Source organism: Pogona vitticeps, chromosome 1 (genome assembly GCF_051106095.1).
Source record: "Pogona vitticeps strain Pit_001003342236 chromosome 1, PviZW2.1, whole genome shotgun sequence".
NCBI lineage: Eukaryota > Metazoa > Chordata > Lepidosauria > Squamata > Agamidae > Pogona > Pogona vitticeps.
In genome coordinates this window covers 239,644,763-239,662,519 of record NC_135783.1, presented here as the reverse complement: position 1 = coordinate 239,662,519, position 17,757 = coordinate 239,644,763, and the positions used below count along the sequence as shown (strand labels likewise).

Below are 17,757 nucleotides of genomic sequence, written 5' to 3'. Positions count from 1 at the left end.
ATTGTAAAAAACAAAACAAAAAGTCCCCTTCAGAGAAAAACTCTGCATCTATTCAAAAGTGTGCAGCTGAAGTGCGAAGATGTCAGAAGTTGGCAAACCTGTTAAGAACGTTTGTGAACAAAACATCATTGTATGAATAGAGGTGAACGTTGGCATAAGATTATATATCTGGACAGAGAACACCACCTAGTTGCCAATTTCATCCTGTCCTTCATGGGTAGCATCTAGAATAAATGACTTTTCAATGTGAGAGGGGACAAATGGCTCTTATAATACAAAAAGCCAGGTGTTCAGTGTACCATGATTTATTAGAAGGTTCTGGAAAAATTCTTTTTTTTTTCTTTAAGGTTTAGAAAATTTGACACAACTAGAGAAAAGTAATTTAATTTTGGTAACTTTTCAGTCACATTTCATAGGAAACATGTTTTTATTGGGCAAAATCTCAAAAGCCCTTCTTAGGTGAGAATACATCTGTATAATGAGAGAAGGACAAAGTAATCAATAGGATGTGTGATGTGAAATAGAGCACCAGAAAATTTAGCAAATATAGATAATAGGTATTTTTGTTGTTGTTGTTTCTAAGATTATCTATTTCTGCTCAACTGCCGTAGAGGGTAAACCAGAAATATCTGATGGTCGTTCAGAGTATTAAAATATTTGGCTTTAATTTTATTGCTGATAAACTGAAAGCCCAGAAATTGGACATATCAAAACAATACTACATCAGAAAGATCAGGAGTTTGACCACAGTCTGCTGCAGTCTAAATAGGGTCACTTGAAGTCAGGGAAGGAATGGTAAGCCATTTGGTGCAATTCTTGAAGTGGCATATTGAGCTTATACAGCCCTCCAGCTCCTCCTGCTTCCATTGAACACTTTGCCTGGCCCTCTGCAGGGGAAATTACTACTTTTACCTGTGCTAGATCATCACTGATGCACTGAATCACTTTGTTTTGTGTGTAGTGCCGATGGAGAAACTGCCCACAGCCACAGTTTTAATCAGCACCTCCACACAAAGGCAAAGAATTAAAAAATGTAAATGATTCAGAGCAATAGAAATGGTCTAGTAGATTCAAAAAAATAACTTTACTTCACATGCTTCTCTGCCTCATAATGAGGGAGAAAGAGGAGAGTGCCAAAAATGGTCTGAAGCTCTGCATAAAAAAAAAGATCATGGCCACTGGTCCTATCACCTCCTGGGAAATAGAAGGGGAAGATATGGAGGCAGTGACGGATTTTACTTTCTTGGGCTCCATGATCACTGCAGATGGGGACAGCAGCCATGAAATTAAAAGACACCTGCTTCTTGGGAGGAAAGCAATGAAAAACCTAGACAGCATCTTAAAAAGCAGATACATCACCTTGCTGACAAAGGTCCACATAGTCAAAGCTATGGTTTTTCCAGTAGTTCTGACTTTTATAAAGTCAGATCTTGCATGGAAGCAAGAGCAGGACCATAAAAAAGGTTGACCGTGGAAGAACTGATGCTTTTGAATTGTGGTGCTGGAGGAGGCTCTTGAGAGTCCCCTGGACTGCAAGGAGAACAAACCTATCCATTCTAAAGGAAATCAACCCTGAGTGCTCACTGGAAGGACAGATCCTGAAGCTGAGGCTCCAGTACTTTGGCCATCTCATGAGAAGGGAAGACTCCTTGGAAAAGACCTTGATGTCGGGAAAGTGTGAAGGCAAGAGGAGAAGGGGACGACAGAGGATGAGATGGTTGGACAGTGTCTGCGAAGCAACCAACATGAATTTAATCCAACTCCAGGAGGCAGTGGAAGACAGGAGGGCCTGGCGTGCTCTGGTCCATGGGGTCACAAAGAGTCGGACATGACTTAACAACTAGACAACAACAACAAATATGTGCCTAATCAGTAATAAGAGCCATTGGATACCATCAAACTTAATCTTAGATATGTGTGTACAGGGTTGCAGGTTTAGACAATTAATTCAAGACTGTTTTGCAGGTTCATGGCTGCATTTGTTTTAGTCATTATGGCTAGAGCTAATCTAATTGTGTTGGATTTATGCTCTTAGTCTGATCTGTCCTGTTCACATAACAAAAATCACGAGTCCATGTCTTTTATAAAGTCAGATCTTGCAAATAATTTTACCTTCTCCATTATAGCACACACCCCCAGTCCCTTCCAAGAACAGTGCGGCGACATACTACAAGAAACTTGATGGTAGAACTGTATCTCTCCCAACAGCCTAGCTAGAAGCGGGAGAAATCCCAAACACATGTGATTTGTAACCTGTGTTTTCCAGCAGATTCACTAAGCATATCCTGTACCTTCGGAAACTCCAGTTAAATCAAAAGAGACAAGATCTTTTAAACAGTGCAGCAAAGAAAGTTATGCCTATAGCTTAATGTGAGATTTGGCTTCTTCTCATTCCACAGATGATTCCAAAAGAGGAAGAAGGGATCTCTTTCGTGACTGTTTAAATCAGGCCAATAGTTAAATACACTTCTAATGATGACACTAAGAGGTATAGGACATACCGTAAGCAAGAGGTCCAGAGAAGGAACCACTAAATATCTGGCAACCCCTCTAGAAACATCCCTTTGTATGCTTCTTCTGGTGGACTTCTCTTTCTTCTGTACTTTGAGGGCTGTAAACAAGTGAATAGGTTTACTGCCTGCTAATGTTTTGGACCAATTTTCACTGCATAGATGTTTCAAAATCTTGGCTCAGAGATCTAAATCTGGGTTCAGGCATTGACTGCGGCATCTCCATTTGGTGACCTTTCAAATTCTCATTTTGCACTTCTTTCTCGATGTGATTATATTTGTCCACAGTTCTCTCGATATGACTATTCCAGCTGGTTTTTGCGGCTCGGCCAACCATCTGATGATCAGCTTAGCTTTCCCCTCACTTGGACAGCTTTGATCCAGAAGCTTTTGAGTAGGAGTATTTTAAGGCCTTTGTTTGGTCGGTAGAAGGGAAGATTAAAACTGTGCTTTTAATTTAATAATTTTTTTTTTGCCTTGCACTTTAAGTGGCTTAGTTGTTTTTCATCTTATAACAAAATGTATAGCTGCCAGGATTAGAAAGAAGGAGGAAAGGTTTGCAGATCGTATCACCTTAGAGATGAGATCTGTGAACACAACCTCCGCGGCAGGATATCTTTGTGTAGGAACATGGCCAAATGTATAAATATTGTGAGGCCTTATTCTCCGTGTCCTGCCTGCAGTCTTACAAAGAATCTACCATATATCACACTGACTGTAGCATGCTCTGAAAAGCTGTAGTGGGAGACAGAGCCTTCTATATTATCTCTACTAGGTGAATCTTGGATATTGGGTGACTTTATCCCTTTTGAGTTGGCATTCCATAGGGTTGCTGTAGAATTCTACACTTGGGAAAGGGATGAAAAACATCATAGATCATCGCCCAATCATGGCTGCAAAATGTACATAATGGTAGAGTCCTTGCCTTGCTCCTTGCAGTAATGATTCTACAGCACTTCCTCCCTGCTATGAAAAGTTATTCTTGCACACAGCCTGCAGCACTTGTATGACACAGCTATTATTTTTTGAAATGAACTGAAACACAGCAGAATGGGAGAGGACTCAGAACTATTAAAGTATGATCTCTTGGTCTTGCTTTTTCATTGTTGATGTTGTCATTGTTATGTGCTATCAGGTCACCCACAGCATTATGGTGACCCTATGAATGAACGATCTCCAGAAGGTCCTGATCCCAACATTTTCATTTTTAATAATGAGCAATTACATAATGCTTTGCAGTATGGTTCTAACAGCACAATCCTATATATGTCAATGTGTCCTTTTAGCTGCCTTAGGTCCTTTTTAGGAGAAAGGCAGGGTTAAACTATTTTAAATAAATAAATGCAGTAAATGTTCAAAAGTCCCATTAAGTTTATTAGGACTATTCCCCGGGCCTGATGTCATAGAATTGTATCATACCTTTGCATGGCTGAGGTGTGTTTACTCAGAAGTAATCCCTCTTGTGTTTAGTGAGGCTTCTGCCTAGGAAATATCAGTAGGATTCCAGTCTTACAGGGCAATCTTATACAAGTCTATTCAGAGGAAAGCCTGGCTGAGTTTGATGGAGTAAGTAGTACAGAGCTGCAGGCTTTGTGGCTTTTACAGCAACCAAGGAGCATATAGGGCATGATTATTTTCTCCACGGAAATTAATTTACGAAAGGGTTGTCTTCCTGAGAACACACCTGTCCCTTTAGTTTTGGGGGGGGGAACCTTCTTCTCAGTTACCTTCACATGAGATGCAAGACCCCAATGCTTAATTTTTGACTAGGGAACATGCAGGTGGCTCTTTTGCCCTGCTGAGAAGTAAACATACAGGAGTCAATCCAGACCAGCCTCATAGCACAGGAAGAAAGGGAGATTTAACATTTTCTTTCCCCACTGTGTTCTCAACCTAAACCTGGGCCCTAGCCCTCCCCAACTTGCAGGAAAAGGGACTCATTTTGATTCATTTGAAGCTCCCAGACACAACAGGTGACAATGTTATAGCTGTTATAGCTTCTGCCAGCACGCCATGTCAGGAGCACAACACAGGCAGTGCAGCACACATAGCTGTTTCCTCCAAGACAGATGAATGGGCAGCGGTCACAGGAGAAAATAGCCAAGTTTATTAGTCAACACTCCCAGTTCTGCTGCCTCATGGGGTTGCATCGTTTTACCTAATCCCAGGGCTGATCCTGCCATCACCTGACCCCTATGGCAGTGGTGGTTTGGTTTTGGTTTTTTGCTTTGTTGGTTTTCTTGTGGCCTATGAATCTGCTATTGCTTTTTTTTCACGAAGTGTGTTTTCAGTGCCTGCTTTGGTACTTCATGCTGATACTGTTCCTAATTATTTCAAAAGGGTGTTTTCTTTTCATGCAAGCCACAGAAAATATTGCAGACAGGCAAGATGAAAGAATGAAATAGAAAAATAAACATTGTTCCCATTTTACAGTTGTGGAACAGGAGCTGAAAGTTAGTCCAAGACCACACAAGGAAGTCCAGGGCTAAGGTTGGATTTCAGTCTATGTTTCCTAGTATTCCCAGTCCAGTAGGGAACACTCTGCCTGTATACTGAGTTGCTTTAGTCAAGTCAGCAGACTTTTGCATTTTGTAAACGCAGCTTTCCTCCACAAATCCCAACTGGAACAGTATCCAGGTTCTCACTGCTTTTGCTTCTCTCTGTGTGGATCATTGGGCAAGATCCATATATTCATCTATATATATTATCCATTCATTCATACATACGTATATATGAGAGATTTTTCAGACTGGGTGGCATTGGACAAAAATTATTTGGAGTTAGACTGGAAAGCAAAGGCAAAAAGCAACAGTGAGAAGAAAAATAGCTATTCCAGATGTTGTCCTCTGGATAGCAAGCTCACCTGGATGTCACAGAAGGAAAGAGCTCCAACAGTAATGAGAAGAGCACACGGTCCATTGGCTGGGCCAGAGACTGTTCCCATGGATGCAGCAAGTTTATGGGACAAAGTAAGAGGGATACATACTGTATTTGTAACAAATACGTGCACCTCCTGCTTTGCTCCATAAACTCCTCACATGGATGGGAATGGGCCCTAACTGTAGCTGCAAAGGTCTGAGAACAGGAAACAAGCTCTAAGGGGGGGAAGTTGGAAAAGGAAGGAAGCATGGCTACTCTTGCAAATTCCCTCTCTAAGAGTCAGACCAAGAAGGTCCTAAAGAGGCATTCCACAACGGTTTCATAAGCTGTTGCTGGTCATGGGTGGTGCAAGAAAATCCCTTCATTAGAATCCATTGGTGTGTTCCTATGCTGTTGCTGTCATTATTTCACAGATTTTTGGATGATGTGATCTTAGTTAATGCTTCAATGGCTGTCATTGTTCTGCCTTGTTTGCTTCAGCTTTCTAAATGGGAAAATAATTAGCTTCCCACATTCATAGACACAAACACACCTCACTCCATATGGTGAATCTCCATAGTCCTATTCAGTTGTTAAACCCTGTGTTCTATACTCTAGCCCTGTGCTGGAACACTCTTCCCTTGTCATCCCTGCTTTTTGTGCTCCCCTACAAAAGGAATGCGACAAATCTGAAGAGCGATCCTGATTTTCCAGGGTCTCAAATCATGTGGAGAACACTCCTCATTAAAGGAGGCTTTCCCTCTTCAGATTCATCGCCTTTCACATGTAGAAAGAGACCACAAGGAGACTCAGCAGGCAGCTAGAATGTTCCCCTCTGTGCATGAGTACCCCAAATTTTACAACTACATATAATGTTTCGAGCAGCAGACTCTGGTATTGCATTGTTTCATGCCAGTCCTTATTCACAAAGATGCAAGTCTTTATTGTTTGTTGGTCAAGCTATTAGTTCAGTCAAACTAAACCAGTCACCTTTACAACATGGAGCAGACAGCCAAAATATTTTGGTGGTCTGTTCATTAAAGGTGCCAGGAATATGGACAGGAAGCACAGAATAGCAGGTGAGACTTTCCATGTTGTCATCCACAAACTCTCTGCTAGCAGCATACACAGAATTTATAGCTCACAGCCAATCACTTCCTGGTATCTAGCTCTTTCCAGTTAGCACCCAGACAGTTTTGAAATGCTGGCTATGCTTTTGCTGTACTCTTCTCAAACTGCATCTCTACCTGGGACAAACAAGCGTCATGTCTCTTAATCTTCTGATACTTCCCTGTCAACTGTGCAGCTTCTGGAATAACATTGACCATTGTAAATGTGAATTTCTCTTCTACGCCAGCCTTACCTGGTTGCTTGAGGTCTTCCTCCTTTTCTGAAGCTGACTCAACAAAGTGAGACATGATACTTTGTAGGGTTCTCCTCTCCCTAGCTTGGAGCTCATTAGAACACCCCATCCAACTATCTGCTCACATCTGAAATATTAATCAACAATCATTAAAAGATCCAAAGTATTCCTTCAGCAGTTGGAGTTCATAGACAAGCATGCTCCACACCCATATCTGCAGGTTTTTTCTAAATTCCAGCATCCTGCCTACATATTGCCTGAAAAAACCAAACTGCAAACATTTAGTTCAAAATGCTCTTGTCCCTTGAATGGTTTTACAAGGTAAATGAAAGTGGGTTTGGAAGGAGGATCAAGAGATTGTTACTAGCATGAGAATTCTTCACCATCCCTTTTTTTTTGGATTTTTCATATCAAATCTTTCTGCTATGTTTTTTGTCAGAGAACAAACTAGTATTTGTTACAGTAGGAACGGGGAACCTTTCCACCCCATCGTAATTTTGACTGCAGTTCCCATAATCTCACTGGGTTTGTTGACTGGGGCTTCTGGGATCTGAAATACAAAACATGCAGTAGGCCAGATGTTCCTTACCTTATTGTTATGGTATTAACAGTGTGTGTGTTCTTCGTAAGCAAACAAGCAAAAACAAGATAAAAATAAAACAGATACTGCAAATCTATTCCTGGAACAAATTTCCAGAGAGGCAGCAGGGTTAATCTATTGCAGAAGAATCAGCCAAGAGTCTTCTGGTACCTTAAAGATTTAGTGGCTGAAATCCTGATATACACAGCTCCATGTGTGCAACAGGGATGATGTCACTATGGGTGGCAAATCACGACTAATTAAAGGCAATCTTGGGTGTACTTGTATAAAAGGGGGGGAATTCTGTTGGGTAGTATAATAAGTTGCACTAGAATAGGTCTATTGAATGAGTGGGGATTTAGTCAACGCTTCTGTAATTTTCATTGATTCAAATGGTTTTACTCTAGTTGCCACTTACTTTAGTGCAGTAAGTGGCAAGTAGAGTAGGACCATTTGAATCAATGGAATTTAGGAAGGACTCACCAAATTCCCACTGATTCAATGGGCCTAGTTTAGTACAACATACTGTGATAAGCAACAGGATTTAGCCAGTCTTACAGTTGCATGTACCCCAAAATTGCCTTTAATCTTTATTGATTAGCACAGCTGCTAACATCATCATCTTTGTTCATGCAGAGCTGTGAAACAGGATTTATTGAATGAGGCCTTTAGTTAGCAGTTATTTGCCACTGATGATGATATCACCATCACCTTTGCACATGAAGAACTGTGCAATTGGATTTCAGCCAACATGTTTTATGTGGCACAAGGATGCACCTGGTGAAAAAAGCTACATCTTGATTGTAAGATACATGAAACATCACTGGCTGGTTATTACCCAGGGCTCAGTTTGTGTCATAGCTCACCAAATCTGAGCCTCAGCATCCATTTCTAATTTCAGGGCTTAATATATGAAGTAAAAAAAAATGGCAGTGCAAGCGGAAAATGCCTGGAGTACATTTCCTTCACTACTGCAGTGTATAAAGACAGTCCCAACCAGTGCTGGCCTTAGTCTAAATAGTTTGCATAACCTATTGTATAACAAAAGAGAAGGAATTATTTCCATAGCCCTGGATAGCCATATTACCCAACTAGTTTCTAGATATTCTAACTATCCAATTTTCATGGATTCCAATCAAGCAATCTTGAGAGTCAGCTGATGCTGATGCAAATGCAACACATCCACATCCACAGTTTTGTGGCTTGCATCTATGAAATCAAAGGATTTCCACTCGTAACGTCCTAAGGATAAGAAACCCACAGACAGTTTTCATCTTTGAAACCTCAGGAGTAGGATCCTGCTGAACTGGCAACTCTGTTGTTGACAATGCTTTGAGAAATCAGTATCTTTATTGCATTTAAAACGCATCTGTCAACGGAAAAAAAATATTTTGACTACCATTTTTTAAGAAAAATATGGATGTATAAATCCAATAAAAGGTCAAAAAATGAAGGAGAAGAAAAGTTTAAAAAAAATCAGTGGGACCTGTGGAAACGTATATTACTGGGAACCTGATCTTCCTAAGAGTTCTCTATCATCTTCTGTCCAGGCTGCAGACACAGAGTCAAATTAAGTTTTGTGGGGGGTGGATTTTCCCTATGATTATATCCATTTCTATCTCATTAGGGAACCTCTTCCTGTACTTCAGCAATTAGACCTGTGTTTACTTTCCAACAGCTTATCACAAAATGAAGCCTCTTAAATGCAAGACACAAAAATGAAGAATGTCATCATCAGTTATGACAGGTTTATTTCACCACTGTAGAAAGTACGTAACGTAAACCCATGCTAGGCATACTGTCTTGTCTGACTCATAAATACAGTACCACCTGGCATTTGCATCACCTCCTGTGAAGAAAGCAGAATACAACGTCAGGGCTTATCATCATCATCATCACTCACTCCTTCTGCCTTAGCCCGCTCACTTATCCACAAGAACTACCCCTTTGCCTTCTTCCAGGTTGTACTGCAAAACGTACCGCGTTGTGAATTGGTTTTGGTTTGGTTTTGGCTTTTTTCTGTCAGATGTCAACTGTTCTGAAGCATCCTTTTTTCCATATTGGTTACCCCTTAACTAGCTTGTGACGAGAGTTTCCTTAGTAAAATTAAGGAGTGGGAAAAAACAAAGCCACAATTCCTGTCACTAAGCATTGGTGAGCCAAGAATACTTGGTGCATACCCTCTTTCTGCACCAAAACAAAGATAGGTAGGTAGGTAGGTAGGCGGGCAGGCAAAAAGGTAGATTGATGTTGATTTATGTAGATAGATCTTCCATTTCAGATAAACAATTCTGGTTGACATATTTAACCACAGCTGAAATGCGGTTTGGGAACATCCGTTCATGAAAGTTTCTCCATAAAACTAACCTTGTTTTCTAAACTTTTCATTACTCATGAAAATGTCATTGCTATTCTCCTAGTGGTTAAATAGCATGAGTAATGAAAAGTTTAGAAAACAAGGTTAGTTTTATATATATATATATATGATGCAAGATAGCCCTCTGTAAAGCAGAGCGCTCTTCATTAAAAAAAATTAAAGGGCAGAAAAATATTTTTTTAACATTTTTTAACTCTGTAGTGTCATCATGCTATATATAAGAAACTCAAGCAAAAAACTACAGGAAAAAAAGGAAAGTTTAACTAGTCTACAAAAGGTGCTTACTGTGTAATCCATTGTATTTGTTAGCCTTGAATGACACAAATGCATTAACTCAAGTGGGTATACAAAAATAAGTAAAATAAAACACATCTCAGATGAGATACCACAAGATCAGATATCATCAGATATCACAATCCGTGAGTGAATTTCCAAATACATATATTTGTTTGATAATTCACCTGGTAGAGGTGAAACAACTGAAGAGAAGCCATACCCCCTAAAGAACACATACAAATGGTCAAGGTAAGGTTGGGGGTGGAGTACAGAGGAACATAAGAAAAGCCAGACCGAGCCCCTACTAAAAAGTCTACCTAGTCCAGCATTCTGTGTTCATAATGGCCAACCATGTGTCTATATGAATTCTGCAAGGTGAACATGAATACAATAGCAAACTCCACAGCAATGAGGGGGATTGCCATGCCCCGCTGGATGAGTACCCCACTCTACAATGAATCCGCTTTACGTTGACATTTTTGCAATCGCTTTTGCAAAAGCAAAACGATGTTTTAAATGGTTTTTTTCGCTGTGCGATGATCGGTTCTCTGCTTCGGGAACTGATTTTTGCTTTACGACGATCAGCAAACAGTTGATTGTTAGGTTTCAAAATGGCCACCAGCTGAAAAAAATGGCCTCCCGCTGTTTTCTAGGATGGATTCCTCACTTTACAGTCACCGAAAATGGCCGCCGTATGGAGGATCTTTGCTGGATGAGCAGGTATTCAGCCCATTGGAACGCACTGAACGGTTTTCAATGCATTTCAATGGGATTTTTTATTTCATTTGATGACGTTTTCGCTCTACAGCGATTTCGCTGGAGCGAACTAACGTTGTCAAGCAAGGCATCACTGTACTTGAATCATAGAATTCAACACAGTTGAAATGGCAGCTGAATCTTTCTTCAGTGCTTTATCCATCAAATGAGAAAGTAGTAACAAGCCTAGCTGTGGCCTCTCTTCCAGCAACTTGCCACTGCTTGCTAAGAGCTGGCTGGATAGCTCATTGGGTTGGAGCACCTATAGTCAGGAGTTCGGTTCCTCACTGTGCCTCACAGGAGAACAGCCAGCTTGTATAGCCATGGGCAAGATTCACAGTCTCAGAGCATCGCCGGAAGGAGGGACTGGAAAACGAACGATGAGCATTTTTTTTACCCAGAAAGCCCTGGAAGGATTACTGTAAGTTGGAATCAACTTGATGACATATCATTACTTTTATTATCTTTCAAATACTTTATTGGATGCCAAAAGAATGGTTAAATAATGCATGGCTATGTGAGGAAACCGGGTGCTACAACAAACAGATGCCTTCCACAATGTTAGTGAGCACGTATTCTGAAAATATCCTAAGTATATATATAGTCTAGTTTGACCCTGAAGCAGCAGTTTCATTCAGTCCAATGGTAAGTCTGGCCCTGACTGCATAATACCTGAGGAAGCAGTAAAGCAGATGAACGTTTCTGCTAGTTTAGTAATGCTAATCTTGCTGAACTATCTGAACCACGATTGAGAAGGCCTGTGGTTCTCCAGAAGTTGCACAACTGCAATACCCAACATTCTCTACAACTGGTTGAGACTGGTGCAGTTCAGAGTAAAACAGCATCGGACGGGCCATGGATTCGCTAGCCCCAATCTCAGCCATGATGCTTCATCCCCAGCTCTGTTGCCTTTGCTCCCCACTGTATCCCACATTCCAGAATGTCAGTGACCTGGTTCTGGTGTGACAGCCCACGCTATTTTTACCTAGAAGCTTTCAAAGACCCTGAGTACCAATTGTAAATTAAACAGGATGTGATTATGCTAATTTACTTCTGGCGTTTAATAAGCCTGGTGTTTAATAAGCCAGGAGCTGAGTCCTCAAACCCGGCAGTTCGGTACTCTTGCGTTTTCCGTTCCAGAGTTCTTTTTTGCCTGCTGTTCTTGTTCTCTTTTCCCCTCCTGCTCCTACCTTTCCCCACAGCGGCTGTTTGTGACTGCTAGCTCCCTAACTAGCCTCCTGGCACAGCCATGTGCTTACAACTATGTATTTTAAAACAACTCCATGTCCCGCATCCTTGAGATTATGAGGAGGTTTGCTTGTACGTTACCAGAGTAACCAGGGAAGCAACTTCCTCAGATTGCCGTGTGAGTCCTCAATGACTTTAATAGCCTTACTGGCAAAGCCTATAGCCCACAATGATATAACCAGAGCCTTTGAGAAGAACGGCCCCCTTTTAATGAGGAAAACGCCTGCTTGCTTGCAACTGTTAATATCGTAAAGGGCCTTTTATGGCTAAGTCAGAAATAAATAATTAAATGCTAAAAGCTTCCATTCTAATGTGAGGCCAGCTAGAAGTGCAAGCGTCCAGGGCTGCCAATTATTTTAACGGTTTCAACCTGTTTCACTAGCACACACCCTCCTCTCTTTCCCCCCACAGGGAGATGGGAGCATTTCTGATTAGCTCTTCAGAAAGGGAAGGAAACACATTAGGAGGTTTTATATTGAGCTGCACCATTCAATTGTCTGGAGAACTCAACAAATCATTGCCTGCAGATGAAAGATTGAACAGGTGCTGCTTGACTTTACACAGCAGCAGGAGCAACACACAACAGCCTCCGCTTGCAACTACTGTTCATGGAAGGACATTTTGTCTGCTTTTGGCTGTAGTGGAGGAGGGGGTGTCAGGATGCTGTCATGAACCTGTCCCAGCATAATTCTCTTTTTCCATTAGAGGAAGCAGTCTGAGAATTGTAGTTTGTTCCAAATCCCAAACATCTCAAAGACTACTTGTGATATGGAACAGGGACACGTTTGGTTCCACGTGCTTGTCAACTTTCTCACCTGACATGATGTGTTTTGCCAAACCACGACACACCATGTGAATGTTCTCGAAGGAATTTCAGCCACTGTGTTGCTTCTCCCTTTGAGGCACCTCACAATCCTCAAACGAGCATTGAGAAGCGAAAACGACAGTGTTGTGCCAAATATTCTGTTTCTGGATGCAGATATCAGCAAAGAAAAATATAGGGCAGCCCCCAGCTCTTCCGAGAAATCAACTGCTGTCTGGCTCCTGTTCCTTCTCAGCAATCAGCGGCCATTCCACCTGGCAGAAAGAGAAAGAGAGCAAGACAGGGCGTAAGGGCCTTCTTCATGAACTCAGCTCATAGTCTAGCTGCCAGTAGACTCCTTGTCTTCTTCTTCAGCTCTCTCAGTTCAAGCTGATGATCATAAAGACTACAGCATAATCCTTTTGGGGAGAAAGGCAGAATAGAAAGATTTTAAATAAATAAAAATTAATAATATTAAGAATTGATACCAGAGATTGTTTTCCTCTTCCCTCCCTCCCCTCATATCTATGCATGTTGTGCCTTTTTGGGTCTATAGGCAGTGACTTGCAGGCTTTGACAATTTAGGTAACAACAAGTAATCCATTAGATGAGATTCTTGCAACCCATGTTACAGCATGAATATGTCACAAAATGGAGGCATCCAGTCTAAGAAATTGATTACTTATCTGGGACCCTTATTTGCTGAAGTAGGGAAGTCTCGGATTTGGACACAATGGTTGAAATCCAGTAATACGTCACAACTAGAGTAAGCCCATTGAACTAGTGGAATTAATGAAGGAGTTGACTCATCAAATCCCCATTGATTCAACTGACCAACTCTAGTTGTGGCCCACTACCAAAATTCAGCCAAAAGGGGCTCTCATGGTGCAGTTCCTGCTGCTCAGACAGCATTGTCACTGCAATATCAGGTGTACTGATTTCCTTCAAGCAATCTTGGCTGCTAAGTGAATTAATGAATATCTTTTGAGTCACTGATTCATTGAAATCACCCTGTCAGTGAAGGTTGTAGCTTATTTTATTATGGTAGCTTTTGCCACCCTACTTTTGCCACGAGTAGCACACACAGGTTGTGCCTGTTTTCTGATTTGGCCGACAGTGTCCTCAAGAGCATCTGTGATCAGGCCCGTCCCCTGGGATATCTGTCTGTGAGCCTGACTACCTCATCAAATACTTCAGGACTTGCTCCGCTTATTAAATGGGTGAATTAGAAGTCATTTGTGCTGCCTCATGATGCAAAGGTTGAATCAAATACATCAGGGACTTTTTGCCCACAAACACCCTTTTTTTCTCTCCTGCCTGGGAACTTCTACTTCTTTGTTGCTGCCAGGGCCTGAAAGATCTTTTTTTTTTCCTGTGAGGAGTTGGGGAAGGATGTCTGCAGAGGAAGAGGGGGAAGAGTGGGGGGGGGAGAGAGAGAGGGAGCTCGAGAGAGGGGGGCAGTGAAAGAGAGTGGAGAGAGTGGCATGTGTGAGAGAGAGTGGAGAGAAATGGGGAAGAGAGAAGAGCGCTCAGTACCTTTGCTGCCATTGTTGGATGGAGACAAGCTGTGGGAAGGCACCTGACCGAGCCCTTCCTTGCCTGCACGTGCATTACTATATGTGGGTAGCATGTATGTGTGCATTTCTCTTAGGGAGTGCATGTAAAAGGGAGCCAAATGGAGTTCATAAAGAGAGGAGTGGATTGACAGGAGGAGGAAGAAGAAGGAAAGACAGAAGTATGAAACACTAAATTGAAAAGAGTTGTTTTTTTTTTTTCAGGGACTTCTTCCTTTTATCAGAGAAAAAAGTGCTGCTGTTGGAGAAGGAAATCTAGGGCCAGAGGTGAGGAAGATAATCCCAATAGTGTGTGTCTGTGCATTTCAAAATCATGACTGTTTTCTCTCTGCCAGAGCCCAGAGAGCCCAAAAGGGAGGAGGGGGAAACAGGGCTGAACTTTCCACTGAAGTTCAGATGGAGAGAAAGAGAGAGAGAAGAAAGGGGATCCCATAGTACGTTGTGTGTGCATGTGCGCATTTCAGTAAGCTTGGGAAGGGGGTCCCTTTTGTATTGGCAGGAAAGAAGGAGGGCTGTGGGCTGGAGTGCAACTTTCATGGCATCCAATAGGAGAAAGGGTGAAATCCTAAAACATTCTGCAGCCCCTGTGCAAGCAAGCACTGACTGTGATTGAAAACACAATATAGGCTTCAAAACAACTCAAACCCAAAAGCTTTTATTTCAGTTACAGCTAAAGGTTTGTTTAGGAAGCAGAGTCTGATTGATTCTGTAGTATTTAATCCCACAAAGCTTTAAGAAGGCTAGGGCGTGCAGTCCACAATCCCACCCTGGCAGCATTAGCACCTAGGAGAGGTCCCATTCATCTCCGACAATGATAAGGTAGGACAGCTGTGGCAGGACACCATTCTGGAGAAGAGATGCCATCAGCCACACTCTGGTGCAAGCTGTGTCCTCTGGTGCAAGCTGTGTCCTCTTACCAGAGTAACCTTCCAGCACATTACCAGATGCATTTCAAAGTTGCTGCTTTTTCATTGGTGTTATGATTCAAAAGTACATACATACACATCAGGATGAAATACTTTGGGCCTTGCAATTCACATTCTTCCCATTAATCAACAAAACCAGTCAAAGTATATTATTTGAATATGCTTTAATGTGATTTTCTTTCTTCAGAGATGCAAAATATTCTTGCATTTAACTTTCATTCTTATCTTTTTTTTAACAAAAATGTAATGTATTTTCTGGTTGCAATCCTGCACACACCTGGAAAAGCCCCATTGAACTCAATATGACTTAACTGAGAATGCATATATCTCTGAGTAGATACGGATTGCCCTATCAGCCAATTTTGATAGTGTAGATATTTTGACATTGTACTGATAATCAGTGACTGAGCGAAAATGCTCTGCTAAAGGCCGTGATCAAAACATTTTGAAGGAGCAAGGATGCAATTTCTCGAGTCTTCTCTTCAATTCTGATGCCATAAAATTGTCTCACGTTAGCCTCCCACCCCCCACACTTAGCACAACATAATATAATGACTACTCCACCATTTTGGGGGGTGGGGGGGCATCAGCCAGTTTTCTCCAAAACATGATGAATACTGATTTTTAATGTTTAGATTTTCAACATTTATAGGAACTATTGCCAGATATTAGAATGTAGATTAGCACACGTGGAGATTAAGATTTCTGGAGCATCTGTTAAGCTGTGGTCACATGACACATGGCCACTAGTGAATCATTTACCCAGCAAGTGTGCTAACTATGGAGCATTTCTCGCTCAGCCAAAGGCTTCTATTTTTTTTGTTGCAGATCTTTTTAAAAAAATATTGTGTTGCTGCATGTGTGAACAAACTTATTGCACCTTTTTTGAACTACTGTCACCCTGCATGTCCTTGTAAAAAAAAATCTGCAGTGTTTGTCTCAATGCGTCAGTTAACTTTGTCAAATGGTCTCCTTTCCGATCTTCTTTGTTTTTCTGTTGCAAGACCTCACTCTCCAGAGGTAGAGAAGAAGGACAACAACAGAAATTTTCATACTGTTGTGTAAAGGTCCACCATCATTGCTCCACTATCAGTTTTGAATGGTAGAACCTGAAGCACTGCATGTAAAGCAAGTAACAGGTGAAGAAGAAGATTGTTCAGATCCTAAAGGAACCAGCTTCTTGGTCCCTTTCGTAGGCCTTGAGGCAGTGCAGAAATTACACCAGCCCTGAAGAATGTCACTGATAATTCCTTGCCACCATCAGTAATTGGGGTGGGATGTAAGGGGGGGGGGAGTGGTGCCATATCAAGAAAAAGCCTCTTCCTCTCCTGAATGCAATAGCCATCAGCACACTCAAAAATAGTGATAGGTCCACCATAGATTATCCTCTCTGACCACCACAGGATTGCTTGTTTGTTTGTTCATTCATTTGTTTGTTTAAAATAAATACGACATGTCTCTCCTAAAGGATCCAGGGCGGCTTACAGTATTAAAAGAAACGAAGTGAAAAAACCAATCCATAAATTATTGCAATACTTTTAAAAGTATTAAACAAATATCATATTAAAACTCATAACAAGAGCAAGATTAAAAACACATGTAAAACACGGAATAAAATACCTTTAAAACATCCTCTTGGTCAACCAGCCTGCCTGAAGAGAAAGTTTCAGCTTTCTCTGCTTGTAGAAGGGCAACCAAGATGGAGCCGGCTTGGCTTCCCATGGGAAGGGGTTTCAGAGTCTGGGAGCAGCCTGTAAGAAGAGTGGGACTGGGAGAAAGGTTTCCCCTGATGATCTTAATACCCAGAGAGGCTCATAAAGGGATATGTGGTCATTTAGATTGTTCTGTTATTGCAGAATAAACTTTCATGGATTATCAGAAGCCACTTCATTTCATGTTGTTAATGAAGTGTAATCTGGTAACAGATCTTTGTTTGGGAGGAAGGATTTTGGGGTCTCGTTGAATGAAATAAAAGGTTATGGCTGGAATACTGGAGCATGTGCCAGCTGCTCAATTCAGTGTGTGACCAGATCTTTGACTGACAAGGGCCTGGCATCTTGTCAACTATCTGTGAACAGCAGTAGGATTTCATCCAACACTGATTTAGTACGTTTATAGCCCATCTTCCTTCTACCATTGACCTCTAACCAGTGTACCTAGGTACAGTGGGGTCTTGACTTAAGAACGGCTTGAGTTAAGAACATTTTGACTTAAGAACCGCTCTCATAGGAAAACATTGACTTGACTTACATACTTAGATTTGAGTTAAGAACTGAAAAAAACTGGGAGGCAGGGAAACTGCAAAATTTGAACTTTCAGTTAACTGTTGGCCAGTGAAAAGGGTGCCTGTCTGCTTCCTCACTCCTCCCAGCGTTTAGAGAGTGGATTGGGAGACATTCTTCAGACTGCCTGGTACTGTCCTGCCTGGACTGTATTTTCCCTGCCTTCCCTGAACCTTTCTTGACCTAAGAAAAAAAGAAACAAAA

The 17,757-nt window shown here is 41.5% G+C and overlaps 2 long non-coding RNA genes across 2 annotated transcripts in view; one reads left to right on the top strand and one right to left on the bottom strand.

The window, feature by feature from the left end:
- Positions 1-17,757, bottom strand: part of LOC144584480 (uncharacterized) — a 191,339-nt gene that overhangs the window by 372 nt on the left and 173,210 nt on the right. Inside the window, exon 2 of the long non-coding RNA XR_013538750.1 lies at positions 1-1,648. This exon is cut by the window's left edge and continues 372 nt beyond it. This is a non-coding gene — a long non-coding RNA (uncharacterized LOC144584480). The remainder of the gene's footprint in view (positions 1,649-17,757) is intronic.
- LOC144584492 (uncharacterized) overlaps positions 1-17,757 on the top strand; it is a 41,630-nt gene extending 23,873 nt beyond the window's left edge. Inside the window, exon 2 of the long non-coding RNA XR_013538776.1 lies at positions 1-17,757. This exon is cut by the window's left edge and continues 17,851 nt beyond it. This is a non-coding gene — a long non-coding RNA (uncharacterized LOC144584492).